The sequence below is a fragment of the Dromaius novaehollandiae genome, chromosome 2 (genome assembly GCF_036370855.1).
Source record: "Dromaius novaehollandiae isolate bDroNov1 chromosome 2, bDroNov1.hap1, whole genome shotgun sequence".
NCBI classification, from domain to species: Eukaryota; Metazoa; Chordata; class Aves; order Casuariiformes; family Dromaiidae; genus Dromaius; species Dromaius novaehollandiae.
This window is the reverse complement of record NC_088099.1, coordinates 111,152,715-111,167,542: the sequence shown is the minus strand read 5'-3', so window position 1 is coordinate 111,167,542 and position 14,828 is coordinate 111,152,715.

Sequence of the window (14,828 nt, the reverse complement as noted above, 5' to 3'; positions counted from 1 at the left end):
CTAAAGTTTGAGAAATCATGTAGAAGTACTGTCCAGGTTTGTTTGTTTGTTTGCTTCTTTGTCCTTGTTTTTAATTATTAATTTACCTCTGCCTGCAAACTATGACAGTTACTTTATGATCTTGCTACAGGCATTTTACCTACATTATAGATTAATGATCCACACAGGCCAGATCTTAAATCTTTTCAGAAAATGCAGTTGTTCAAATTCTGAAAGACAGGTTATTAGCTGCTGTGTTTTATTAAAAAGATTATACTTGTAATCCATTATCTACACATATATAAGTTGGTTTCTACACAGCTTTTAAAAGTTAATGGTTTGGACCCATTTCTCATAAAAGTGTTGATTTTTGAATCCATAAATACAAATTAAAGAAACTGTTGACTTTCAACAGAAATTGTCTGCCCTTTGAACCTTTGTGGATCTCTTCCTCAATCTTTTAAGATGTACTTTTTAAAGAAATTACCTCTTTCACTGGATATAACAGTAAAATTATGACCATTTTTGGTACATAGCTTGTTTGGTTTAATAAAGTTCATGATAGGATCTCCTTTTGGGAAATACTCTTCTTTAGCAGTCATGTGCCTCTTCTATCTGTGCCTCTTCAGGACATTTTACAAAATCTTTTTTTTCTTTTTTCTTTCTTTCTTTTTCATGAGTACCAAGAAAAAAAAATAGAAGCATTCATTTTCTTTGCAAGGTGTTTTTGTTATATCTATATCATGGATTTATTTTTATTTTAAAATTATCCTTTAAATTATCCCTTAAAAATGGACCTGAGCAAGGCCATGCACACAGCTAGACTGTGTACATGGCAACGAATATGTATCTATTAAACTGTGGTACTGAACACTTCTAATATATTAAAAAAAAACCTTTTAAAAATGGGTGGTTTATCATATGTCTTGGAGGTGATGTTGTTCAGATATTGAACAGAAAGTGAATAGTCATCTATCAAAACAAATAGGAAGCACTTTGTAAAAGTTATTGTAGAGTACTAAAAGAAGTGTATTGCTTTCTTTCTTGACAAGTATTTTCATAATATCAGAATATTTAAGGATTTCCAGATAGGTCTGAAATCTTGTTAAGCTTCAGCAGTTTTGCCTGATATCCAGCTTTTGCAAAGAATTGTCCTCCAATTTGTTTTTGAAAATTCTCTCATATACATTTTATACAATTTTATGAAATTCAGAACATGTATTTGAATTATATTGTACCATGGCAGAGTGCTAATCTGTAAGAATACTAATCAAGCTACTCTGCAGAGCAGCCTAAAACAGAATGTTTCCAAAATGACTATATATTCTTAGGTCCAAGTTTTTGAACTAGCAGTTTAAGCACAATACAAATATTACAGCATATTCTCACAAAACAAGTTTTCTAGCTCCAGAAGGAGGAAGGCTCACAAAGAATAGTGCTTACAGAAGTGAAATGTGCAGTCTCTTGGAGAGTTATGACCTGAAAAAGAGTAATGTTAGTTCTGTGTCTTCCCTCTATTTTCAAGTTGTAGTGTTCAAAAGTAGTTATATATGTTTCACTTATGTACAAAGGAACACTCAAAAGCATCCATTTTGGATTGCTACCTGGTTTCAACAGTACAAGGAGAAAGAAAGCACATCCTGTAAAACAAACATTAACACTGCTCACACACTGCGATGCTTTTGTACTGTATGTACTGTTGCATTTCAATATTTCATCATTTTACAGAATCACAGAATAATTATGTTGGAAGGGGTCCTTGAAGGTCATCTGGTCCAACCTCTTGATCAAAGCTTAGTTAACTTCAATGTTATTTCAAACTGCTCAGATTCTGGTCCAGTCAAGTTATGACATTCCACAGCCTTTCTGGGCAACCTGTTCTTTGACTGCTTGCATCATTAAATTTGTTTTCTAAATATCCAATGAGAGTTTTTCTTGATACATTTGTGACCTTTGCCTCTTACTCTTCCACTGTGCACCTCCAAGAGGAGCCTAGCACTGCCTTTACTGTGCTATAGCTGATGAGAGCTCTCCGTCTCTCCTTGTACACCATGTGCTCCAGCTCCCTGATCATCTTGGTGGCCATCTGCTGGACTTGCTGTCCTCCACTGAACTTGCTCCAGTTTTTCATTGTCTTTCAAGGGACTAGGGATCCCAAATAGATGTAGTCTCACAAATACCAACGAAGGGATATCTCTTTGTGTATATGGCTAGTAAAGGTATTAGTGCAACAGGAAAGTTAGGATGGTGTTAGGGAAAGTGCAGAAGAATGTCGAGGAGATAGGTGATGGAAGCTAACCAGACCGTTCCGGGGAAAAAGGAGCATCAACAGGGCATGTTGACCCATAGTCATGTAGCTGAGCCTGTGTCAGTGTGGCGCTGCACCTGGGCTTTGAATTGAGAATAACAATGAGATCAGTATTACTGTGTTACATTACATTACTACGCATGTGTATGGTACATAAAAACGTCATCTAGTGCCCCTCCCCGCCTGGTGTTCCTCACCCTGGGCCAGTGCTCAGCAGTGCCAGGGATCTCCCGCTCCATTATTGCCTTGACCAGGAAAACGCCGAGGAACCCCAGCTCAGATGCAGAGGTAATAAAAGCTCCATATCGACCATCGTATGCCTGTGTTTGTGTATCCATCCCTGCCAGGAGTCCAGGCAGTGCCCTCGCCTCACCCTTACAGATGGTAAAAATTTTCCTCTTTAAACATGATCTTAGTGATATTCGCTGTTAAAGCAGAAACTGAGAAACTGGAAGAACTGAGGTGATAAGGGGACAAAGAAAGCTATACAACCTCTTCTTCCCATTGCTATGTACTGAAAACCTTTGACTGCAATTATTACCATGGTCTGAATGTTTTGCTAGATTTTTCACCATTTCTAGAGAACCAGATACCTACAAGCATGAAACACATTTTACTTCAGCAAATACTGAACAGGGGTTCAGATTTATTATGGTACTCCATGTGATTTACTTGCAGCTGTGACTGCTATAATTCTTTAGCTCTCAGAATTAGAGTGTCAACTTTAGAAAAGTTGATAGAAAACCTAGGGTTAATTCTTGAAAGTAGGAGTACAACAGCTGAATAACATAGTCTACAGAAAGGAACATTAATACATGTTGCACTCTGTCAGCTAGTTTGCAAACCAGATAGACTCTAGGCTTTGACCTCCTCTCGCTCTTCAAAGGAGCATGGGTCTAAGCAGTCCAAAGGTCTGTCTGACTTCTTTGATCATATCTTTCCACACTGAGCAGTGAATTTTCAGACTCATACTTGAGACTGAGCACCAAAAGACAGATTGAAATTCAGTTCCAAAGTACACAGGAAAAAAAAAAAAAAGCACACAATCCAAAGGAACTTCTAAACAGTACACAAAAATCTATATTTTGGGGACTGGAGACTTTTTTTTATTTTAAATTTGTCTTTTCCACAGTACCAAACACTTGTATGCACACACAAACTTTTGTTCATGAAGACCAAAAAGGAGAAAGTGTATCATTGTGAATCTCTAGTGAAGCAAGTGGTAAAACAATCTGCACAGAAATTTCAGGGCTTGACAGGTAAGTCAGGCAGATTTTTTTTTTTTTTTTTTTTTGAACAGTAATTTATTTTGCATGGTTTTGGACATTCTGCCCATGTATTGGGCACCAAAAACACCAAACCAAAGCATCATATAAAACCTTTCCAAAACATCCTTTGGGCTGAGTTAACAGCATGGCAGCCCCAGGTTTTGGGACTAGAAGATACTAGAGGGAGGGGGGGAATCTAGAGAGATTGCATTTTAAAATCCACTAGTTTATATTCTTTTTTAAAAAAGTTATTATATAGATTTGTTTAGCATGTGTTCATCAAGTATACAAAAATATGGTTATTCTCCCTGAAATAGCCAATGGTGATCTCATTTATCAAGTACATTGGCTGATGTTGCTGGGTGGATTCCTTTAGACCTATTCTCAGTTGCAAAACTCCAGTGCCAATTTTGAATGTAAAGTAAACAGGAGGGCATCATCAATGCATTTAACAGAATCGAAGTATAGGATTACTACTGTAAAAATTTTTCAGTCATTCTTACACCGGAATAGTTAAAAACTAGATAATATCTATGCATGGTAAATAAAGGTCATTTAACTGATGTGGAGACATATCCTAAACTGTATATCTCCTTATCTAAAATAGAAATCTAAAAAGACTTGTTCTCCAATTAATATCAAATCCCCACTAAAAAAGAATGTAGAAAGCTGAAAAATGTTTCCTATTACAATTTGACTGTATTTTTCCATATCGCTGCATATCCAAATTTCATAAGATTTAGAGCAGAATCTTTGTGTGCAAAGCTTAAAAAGGCCTCTGAGAATATATAGTCAAACACTGTATTTATCTGAAAGTGTTCTGAACATCTTGAATCAACAGTAATAATTGATACAAAAAGAATCTCATTGACTTTTACTTTTAACTATTATTATTACTATTACTGTTGCTAGTATTATTATGGCCACAGACATTGTGAAAAAAAACTTTCTCTAGTAAAGAAACTTCTGAAACATAGTAATACTTTTTCCAGTGCATTTTGCTATAAAAAATGAGTAATTAAATCTTCCACTTAGAGATACTTTTATTGTGTCCCTGAAAAAAAAATAAAATAAAAAAGAAGACAAAAAACAAAAAGACACAACACAAAGTACTGTAACTAGTTACCTAAAGTAAGTACTTCTTACTTACTTACTTATTGTTGAGGTACTAAACACCTACAAACTGGTGCTTGCATAAAATGTAATGTTCTTTTGATGATTTTCATTGTACTTCTGTTGTATCACATTCCCTGTATCTCAGCTCTTCACATCATATTATACTGGGTCCTAATCATTTACTTGATGTGATAAGGCAAAACTGTAAGTGATAAAAGGTGATGTAGAGACATGGATGAAAAAACACTTTTTAATTCAATGTCTTTACCCGCTACAAAGTAGCCTCTGTGGACCTTGCTGGGCTGTGCCATACCTTTGATTAGAAAGAAATCCTGTTCTGCTCTGTGCTAGTTGTAGCAAGGCTTTAGATTCATGGTCAAAATAAAATACATAACTGAGTTATTCTTGTCAGATTGCTGGACATCTAGAGAGATATCATGATTATGCATATGACTCTTTACCAATACTAGCTATTTCTGAATTGAATAAATAGAAATAAATAGAAAGAGACACTTCCAAAGATATTTTAAGTGCTGCAGTTTCCTCAGTTTTCCTCACGTTTTGTGGAATGGATCATCTGTCCATATTTTTAATGTCATTTCAAGGAATTTGAATGAGGTCAAAACTGTTACAGCAGCTAAATAGGATCAACTTAAAACCACATCCTTAGTAAATAATCAGGCTCTATTTTTCACCTCTATTACCACCACTTTTATATTGCTCCAGTTTTGATAAAATATTTTGATGCTATGAGAATGATAATGCTTGCTCACTTAAAGGGGGCATTCCCCTTAGAAAAGGGGGAATTAGAATTTTAGAATGCCTCTGATGCATTTCCCATTTGTGACCCACACAAATGTTATTCAATAAATGGAGGATTTAAATATATATGTGTGTGTATATATACATATATACACTCTCATCATTAGGTATAGGGAATCAAAAAAAGCATGAGAATGCTGCATTCCTTTAATGTTTGACAGCAGCATTAGTAGTTGGATCATTGTTCATATCCTGAGAGGATACTGTTGAAAGCTATAAAACCCTTTGGCAAACATCTATGAGTGTCTGTATGAGACTGAAAATTGAGAATTCAGCTTGAACTTTATATTTGAAAGTATTCATTTAAAAAGGCTTTTTTTTGGGGGGGGGAGGGGTGGTATGGTATTGGTGTAGCTGAGAATAAATGGAAGTGAGAGTTTAACACCACCTTATTTTCTGGGCTAAGACCAGGTAACTCGTGAGCCTAACCACTCCTGTGTAAATCATTAAGAGTAACCTTTTTGACACTGGATACATCAGTGGGAATATGAAAATAATGGGAAGTGAAGGGCACCAATTTTATTCTGACCTATCTAAATATAGCACAGAGAAATGTGCCTGTGTGTGTAGGGGGGGGAGGCTGGGTAAACAGCAAACTTATTTATTTATTTAATTGTTTGAACTTTCCCCTATAATAATAATAACAAAAAACTATTTGTACCAATAATTAAATTCATATTTATTCTGTTTTTCATTTCATGTAATTTTTTGTTTGTTCGTTTGTATGTTCTGTTTCTTTGTGTGCTTGGTTTTCGCCATCCAAAATAATTGTATGCATACACTAATTGTTTCAGTTAACACAGATTTTGATTTTGGGGAAATAAAATTTAAACTAATAAATTTTACCCCAGCTAATTTATTAAAATGGAAAAAAAAAAAGAGAATACATTAGAGAGAGAGAGAGAGAGAAAAAGGAAATTCCAAGAAGAAAGAGCATATAATCGTATTGTCTGATTATTATTAAATCCATTTCTCCCTGTCAGAATTGAGAATGAGAAGCCATGCACATGGAAGCTTAGCCCTGGGACTACCCATTTTTTCTAGTCCTTATGGATTACTTTTTTGGGGTTACTTATGGGTTTCTTTTTTTTTCTCTTTCTCTCTCCTTGATTCTCTCCCCCTTATATATAGACAAAAAAATAATAATTCCATACAGAGAAAAACTCTAACATGATATTAAACACCACACTATACCAAACCAATAATTTGTCTGACTCCTAACTTTTGCTTACAATCAGACTGGATTGGATACATCAAAGGAAGGAGCTGTACTACAATAAGGGAAAACAAACAAACAAGCAAGCAACCAAGCAAACCAACAAACAAAAAAACCCTGACCCTAACAAAAACAACAAAAAGCCCAGAATGCAGCCAGTCATTTTTTTATGTGAAATTGATGGTTGCTCAGAAGTAAAATATTTTGTGTGCGTATAGCAGTTGCAACAAGAAATCTTTCGCTATTTGTCAGCAGGGTAAAGAAAGAGTTTGGTGAATGTAAAAATAAGATTCCAGTGCTGTCACTTGTTTGATTGCAAGAAAACTCACTTAAAATGAGCAACTTTGTTTCAGATTATGGTTTTACCTACTTCAGGCCTTGGACTGGAACACAAGTTTTCACATATTTCAGATCTCATCCATTCACTAAGGTGTTAGGAGGGCACCCACTTGGGAATTGAACTTCATTAACTTAAATTAAACTTCAATTAAATTTCAAGATCTGAATTTAATGAAAAAGGAGTATTTTATACGAAGTGTACTGGCTCCTACAGAAGAACAATTTTCCCCTAAATGGTCAGTATACCTTGGCATGCTTAACCTTCTTGGGGAGTATGTTGGAATAACAGAGCTAGGACTTCTACTTCACTTTCTATATATCAGGTAAATATTTTAATTATCTAGCTACTCCATGGAGAATTAAGAAAAATGAGATAAAGCAAAGCAAAAAAGACTTTAAAATGGTTAAAAATATCTATTAAGAAAAAGAACTTTTCTAGTGTATTCTAAACATTATGTCCTTTCTTTTTATCAATATACCCAAAATATTGATATATTTTAGTTCTTGGCATCAGCAGTTCCTAGCAAGAGTGTTCAGTGTTGCTAGCCTGACACTACTCGAAATTTTACACATAGCATAGTTTATATGATTTGAAATTTCTCAGATTGAAGACAGCACTTTTTAAATCAATTTTACCTACACGTAAAGTTAAATTCCTTGCAGGAATCATGGGATTCAAAGACTTAATTATTGCTTATCTGTATTTGGGGGGTGGAGGGAGAGGAATTAATAGTTTGTCATTATTGGGCTTTATTTTCCACTACTTGAGTCAAGTCAGTGGAAATAAACCCAGTTACTTCAAGTGTCTTTTGTATCAGGTCTTTAATGAATAAACTGAAATGAATAAATCTTAGATAGGGGATTCACTTTTCCCCCCACTCCGCCTATGTGCCAAAATCAGTGAGTCATAATAATGCGTTTATAAGTTTTGTTAAAGTAACTTTCCCTTTCTTCCCTCTCTGCTGTTTAGGTTTAAGGCTGAAATAGACAGCAAGACACAGTAATTTGTCTCATTTCTTTTAGAAAGTGAACTTTAAGTCTCCTGAAAGACTGGATGCTAAAACTTTTCCTGTGGTTCGTTCCTATAAAAATATTATTATTCTGCCTGCACCTTCAAATCCCCACAGCTTTGTATAGATAATTGCATTCCGTGTGCAGTTGTGAGCATAACAATAAGCAATCAGTCAGTTCCATTACTGGGAGGGTGATACTGTGAAGGCTATAACCAATGTCATTTGCTTCTCTGTAACTCATGCACAACACACTCTGAGTTCCAGTGTTTTCTTGTTATTACATTTTAAATCACACAGCTAACAATAGTTTTGTAGTGACTTTGAGGCATGTCTTCTATGCATACAAGTACGAAGAGACTAATAATTTTATTAAAAAAAAATACAGCAGTTTGATTTATAAAGCGATAAGTGGATATAAAAATACAACCTTGTTACTTGCATCTGAAGCAAATAATAATAATAATAATGATTATTACTATTATTATAAATAATATAAAAAGTAATGTTATGCCTATGGTCAGAATGTTATTTTCTTCTACTAATTCCTACCATCAAAACCAAATGAAAGGGCAAGAAATTAGTGGTAAAAGTTGTTCTCTTTTAATGCTATAATGACAAATCTCATGTTTTTAATGGATTTAAACAAAGGAATCCACATAATTTACTTAGGAATTCATCATCTTTAACATAGTGCCAAAAGTGTAAAAAATATTCCTTTTAACCACCTAAAAAGAACAGCAGCAGTAGATAACACAATCTTCCAGTCCTCACATTTCTAGAATACTGTGTTGATATGTTGACACAAAGCTAGTATAAACGTACTTTTCCAGGCCCATGAAATTTTTCCCCAAGCAAAAGGGAATCCCAACATGGCAAACAGTCACTGGAACAATTCTTCATATCATTCTCATCAAAGGAACATGGATGCATGCCCTATCTTATTTTAAAGAATGAGATTGCTGCACTTGTGGTGACAACATTAGAGAGACAAAAAGACATTTTATATAGAACATAAATAGAACATTATACATATACATTCTTAATTATCCTGACACTTCTTTTTCTGTGATGGTAAGGATCAATATCTTGTTTATGGATGGATCATCTTCTGCACTCATATATGTCTAAAAAAAGTAGACATAGTCAAGAATTATTTTAATTTATTATAAAAGTTTTGGTGTAGCACAATGGGTCCAGGGTCAAAAGTAACTTCTGTGAGAATATTTCTTATTGACTTTCCTTTCAAACATCCAGTAGATATCCAGGAATTCACCAAACATGACTTCAAAAAAAATATCTTTGAAACTCATGTTGGAATAGACATTTGTATGGGAAAATGGTGAAGAACGTTGAGGAGATAGGCGATGGAAGCTAGCCAGACCATTCTGTGGGAAAAGGAGCATCAACAGGGCATGTTGACCCATAGTCACATGGCTGAGCCTGTGCCAGTGTGGTGCTACACCTGGGCTTTGAATGGAGATTAGCAATGAGATCAATATGCTTACTGCGCATGTGTATTGTACATAAAAACCTCATATGGGGCCCTCTGGCCCTGGCATTCCTCGCCATGGACTGACACTCAGTGGTGCCAGGGATCTCCCGCTCCACTACTGCCCTCGACTGGGAAATCACTGGGGAACCCCCGCTCAGATGCAGAGGTAATAAATGCTCGATATTGACCATAGTGTGCCTTGTATTTGTGTATCCGTCTCTGCCAGGAGTCCAGGCGTTGCTCCCACCTTACCCTTACAACATTTAAAAATGAGTCTCCAATATGCTTTGACCATAATGTCAATTGTTATTCTGGAATATTTATGTCTTAATCTTGTGATCTGATAAGCAACACAGCATGCTGTCAGTTCTTACCTATTCTTTTGAATATCAGAAGAACTGAACTACAACACTAAGTTGCATCTCTTGTAATGACTCTCTAGTCCAATGTATATTTTTATCTGAATTTATCAGTGTGACTTTGTGGGGGAGGGAGGAGGGGAGATTTTATTTTTCAGATTTTTCAATGAAAAAACTATATTCCCTAATTTCCTCTCAAATCAGACAGCAAGATTTTTGAAGATTTAAATATATTGTTAGGACAGAAGAGTCTCCACCCCCCACCCCCCCCCCCCCCCGCCAGCTCCCTGCTCTGTATATAGATGCATATTCTGGATCCTAAACGCATGTTTTGTTAAAGATTTTTTTTCTTTTATTTTCCCCAGAGGAAAACCTATTGTAGTAGCTTTTTCAAAATGCATGCTCTGATGCTTATACTGTTTTGCCTTTATGCATATATATTTTCATATAACTCAGTGCAGGGTTCTTCAGTGCATGCTAACTCCATACCTCCCATATCTAGGCAAGATAAACTCCCCATAAAACTAGGCAAGAAGGAAAATTTGCTGAACTGAAACTAAGTCACTTGCTGTAGAAATGCTACTGAAGCTGAATCATAGCAGCATCACTATTATCGTTGCATATTACAACAGTTTACATAGAATAAATTATTGTTCTGTTTTGCTAGGTGAAAAATGTTTTTCAGCAGATTAAAAAAAACACTATGGAGAGATGCTTTATTAAATACATTGTTGTTTCTAAGAATAATATGTCTGGCTTTATGGATATGAAGAAACTAGTTCTTAACTTAGTTTTGTTGGAATGACCATAAACTTACATGCCTTACTTCTTTTTGTTACAAACAATAGCAAGGAAACAAGGATTAAGAGACAAAGAAGAAGATACCTTCCCTATTTGTTTATCCCTCCTCACTGTTGAAGAAAAGGAAAATACTTAGCTAAATAGATATTCTATTGATATTTATACTTTGCACTGAATGTCAAAGGATACAAAAGGATGCAAGGCTGAACACAGCATTATGTACACTCTTACATACACCTGAGTGCTAAAGTTTGCTCAGTATATCACTAAGACTATCATGAGCAAAAGTTGCAGAAAATGAGCTGAGAAGAGTCCTAAGGTCAGTTTTGGTTGTAAACATTGTCCAACCCTTCTAAATGAGCAGCTGACAAATCTCTCACAGTTGCAAATATTCCTTGTGTCCCATAACATTCTTTCTCATTGCACCTTTCATATTCCCAGAAGCTTGTTGTCAGTCACTTCTGCTGAACACAAACAAATCTGTTCACTCTATTTCTGTAACGAATGGGATTTGTAACTGCTGCAGCTCATCTTTCACTTTCTGTTAGTTTCTGCCTGACATGGACTTGTAGAGTAGATATTGGGAGGGAACCTCCACTTCTGTGTGATCAAGGATCCCAGATAGTTTCTTATTGATCTCCCCACTCTAACCACCAAACCACCTGCAAAGTTTCCTGTCTGCTGCTGGCAGGGCAATCCCGGGAGCTAGACAGTTCAAGCAGAGACCAGCTAAAGCAGGAGCTGAAGAATGAACTGTCCTTCTTTATTTCAGGAACTAAACTATACAACAATAGATAACCTGGATAGTAAGGGGGTAGCAGGGGGATTTGATGTTGTTGGATGAAGTGCCAGAAACTACAAATTGTCTTGCTTCCCACCCAGTGCAGTTAGCAGAGATCACAGGACAAGTTTATTTACAGCCACAAATTGCTGGTGGGGAAGTTAGCACGGTGAGAACTGATAAAAGACTCAGAGGTGCTAGGCCAGGAAGTGATGCATGAAATAGTTATGAATTTGGGTGTGAAAAAGACATGTGAGAGGAAGACTAATTAAGTTATTTTGGAAAGTGTGTGTGAGTGGAGATACAGTTTTGTGTGTATAGGACAGTTAGCTAAGAAATTTTGCTTGTTTCATCAGCCAAAGCAGAAATCATGAGAAATTTCTGTTTTGTTTTGTTTTGTTTTGCTTTGTTTTTAAACCATGAACAACTTTTCACTAGATTGGTCGTGTATAAATAAGAGACAATTACAAGTGAGTACCTTGAGGGTCCTTATCCTGAGGATTTTAATCTACTCCTGAATACTTCATTTCAGCAAAAACTGTTCATCATTTTATCTAATTAGAACTGGGTTGAAGGCAAAATTAACACTGATCTTTAAGAAAACTTAAGTCACGGTCTGAAACATGTCTACTATGAATTTATATCTGTGAAAGCAAATCTTCTATAAAAAGGAAGAAGAAGGAAAAAAAAAACCCAAAAAAAGCAAGAGTGTCCCAGGCACTTTAAGCATCCAAATATTAATCATGGCAATGGCAGTGAGAACAATGCAAGAAACAAGGAGGCTAAGGACAAAAGAAACTACTAATAATTTCCTACTGCTCAGTTAACACAAACAAACAAACCAACAACAGCAACAAAAACTTACTGGTGAGAGCGAGCACAGACATAACACCAAAGGGAAAAATCTAATGTTTTACATACAAAGGCTAGCTTTCGTAAACATAAGTATGTGTTTGGAATGGGCAAATTAGTTAAACTGGCAATCCATATGGTTAGGGAATTTTAAAATGTCTATTTTGTGAGGTAACACGAAGTGAGGTCTGAGACGATCATTGATGCATTTCTCTGTTCCTCTTTCCTCTTTCCTTACCCTACTTTTATTTCATTTTGTTCTCTTGCGTTTCAAGTTTAGATTTCAAATTTACAGGGCTAAAATTAGGAGAAAATAACAGAAACTTGAAGACAGAATGAGTTGCATTTGCCTGAACTATGTCGTGTGTAGCAGCAGTCTAGGAGCCAGCAGAGGATTGCTCTGAGCCTGTCTTCTCTGGCCTTCCAAATACTTTGGTGGTGACATTGTTGGCTTAGAGCACCTGTATTACATGCAAAATCTTTTTTATGTCTTTTCTTAACATGGTTTGCATTCATGCTCTGGCTTTTCATTGAGATCCAGTTATTCCATATTTCTGTTCTGTTTGTTGTCTCTAAAACCAGTTTTACTTGGTTCACAAAGTTGCTCTCCTGAAATGATCATGTTTTGACCACCATGATTTGTATTCACAGTCTGGGACCTCCTGGTATCATATGTGTCTGCACAATTGACCACGACTTTTTACCGTAAGTAGATAATTCATTTCCACACTAAATAACTGCTTGTTTTTACTATAAACTACAATTAAACTAAACTAAACTACAATTATATTACTATAAACTACTACAACAAATTTAGGCAATATTACCTGACTGCTAGACAACTGCTATCACAACTAAACAGGCTGAAACCAGCCCAGGCCAAAACAAACCCAGACAAGCCCTGAGACCCTGCAGTGTCAGGTCAGTAGAAAGGCTGTTGACTTAAAAGTCATCAGCTGCCGTCTGCAAAAGTCACATTCACTGAGCTACAGATGTACCTGTATCAGACTTGGCATGGGGTTGAAAACTCAACTAAGAAACTGAATAAATATGCAGGCGATTGTTCTGCATTCAGTTCTTTGTTAATATAGCTTTGATCTTGACAGGCTAACTGAAAGCTGGTTGAGGAATGATTATACGGGCCATGGTTGCTGCAGTAACTGTGGTATCATAGACCAGCTTTCAGATCCTGAATGAGAGACTGCAATGTGTTGCTTTAGAAAGAAATTGAAGTGATTATTGTAAGAAAGGGAAGCTGTGCTGGAGGGCCAAGTTTAGGCATGGGACAGATGTACAGCTTCCAAATTGGAGATAGATTTTTGCTTGGACCAGGGCTGAAAGAGAAGTGATACAAATCTATTTGTGAAAATTTTAGTCTTTTTAAGAACAGAGGCAGAGACCAGGCCAAGATAAAAGATCTTTTTATTAATTTATGCATTTATTAAGTTTTGGTTAATATAATTTATTTCCAGCGATTGGTACCTTGAATTTCAATTTTCATTTAGAAATACTTTCTAGATTTCATGGTTGCAAAGAGGGTCATGGAAATATGACTCTTCTTTAACAGCAAAACTAAAGAATATAAATTAAAAAAAATGTTTAAAGTTTTTTGTTATTTTCAGGAGAGATGAGAGTAGTGGGAGGGAACCATCATGAGTTCTCACTGCTTAGTTCGTGTGACTACTGTCCATGTTTGCTCTGGGATGGGTCTTTGCAACAGCAAATTTAGTTCAATTTAAATATTTAATATTTATGAGGCAAATAAATTTACTTACATACATGCATACACACACAAACAGGAATCAAATTCATCTTAAAATCAGCAATTGCTTTTCTGTTACAGAAAATAGCTTATTTATTTATTTTTATTTTTATATATTTATCACAGGTTGGAAGGGACCTCTCTAGATCATCTTGTCCAACACTCCTGCTCAAGCAGGGTCAACTAGAGCATGCTGCCGAGGACCGTGTCCAGATGAGCTTTGAATATCTCCAAGGTTGGAGACTCCACAATAGCTCTGAGCCAGCTCTCACTGTTCCAGTGCTCTGTCACCCTCAGAGTAAAGAAGTTTTTCCTCATGTTCAGATGGAACTGCCTGTGTTTCAGTTTGTGCCCATTGTCTCTCATCCTGTTGCTGTGCACCACTGGAAAGAGTCTCTTTACACCCTCGCTTCATATACTTATACACGTTGATAAGATCCCCCCTCAGCCTTCTCTTCTCCAGGCTGAACAGGCCCAGCTCTCTCAGACTTTCCTCATAGGAGAGATGCTCCAGTTCCTTCATCATCTTGGTAGCCCTTTGCTAGACTTTCTCCAGTAGCTCCATGCCTTCTACCAGGAAGCCCAGACCTGGACCCTGCACTCCAGATGCGGCCTAACCAGGGCTGAGTGGGGGGGGGAGGATCACCTTCCCTGGGGGATCACCAAGGGGAGGATTGCCTCGCTCAACCTAATGGCAATGCTCTGCCTAATGCAGCCCAG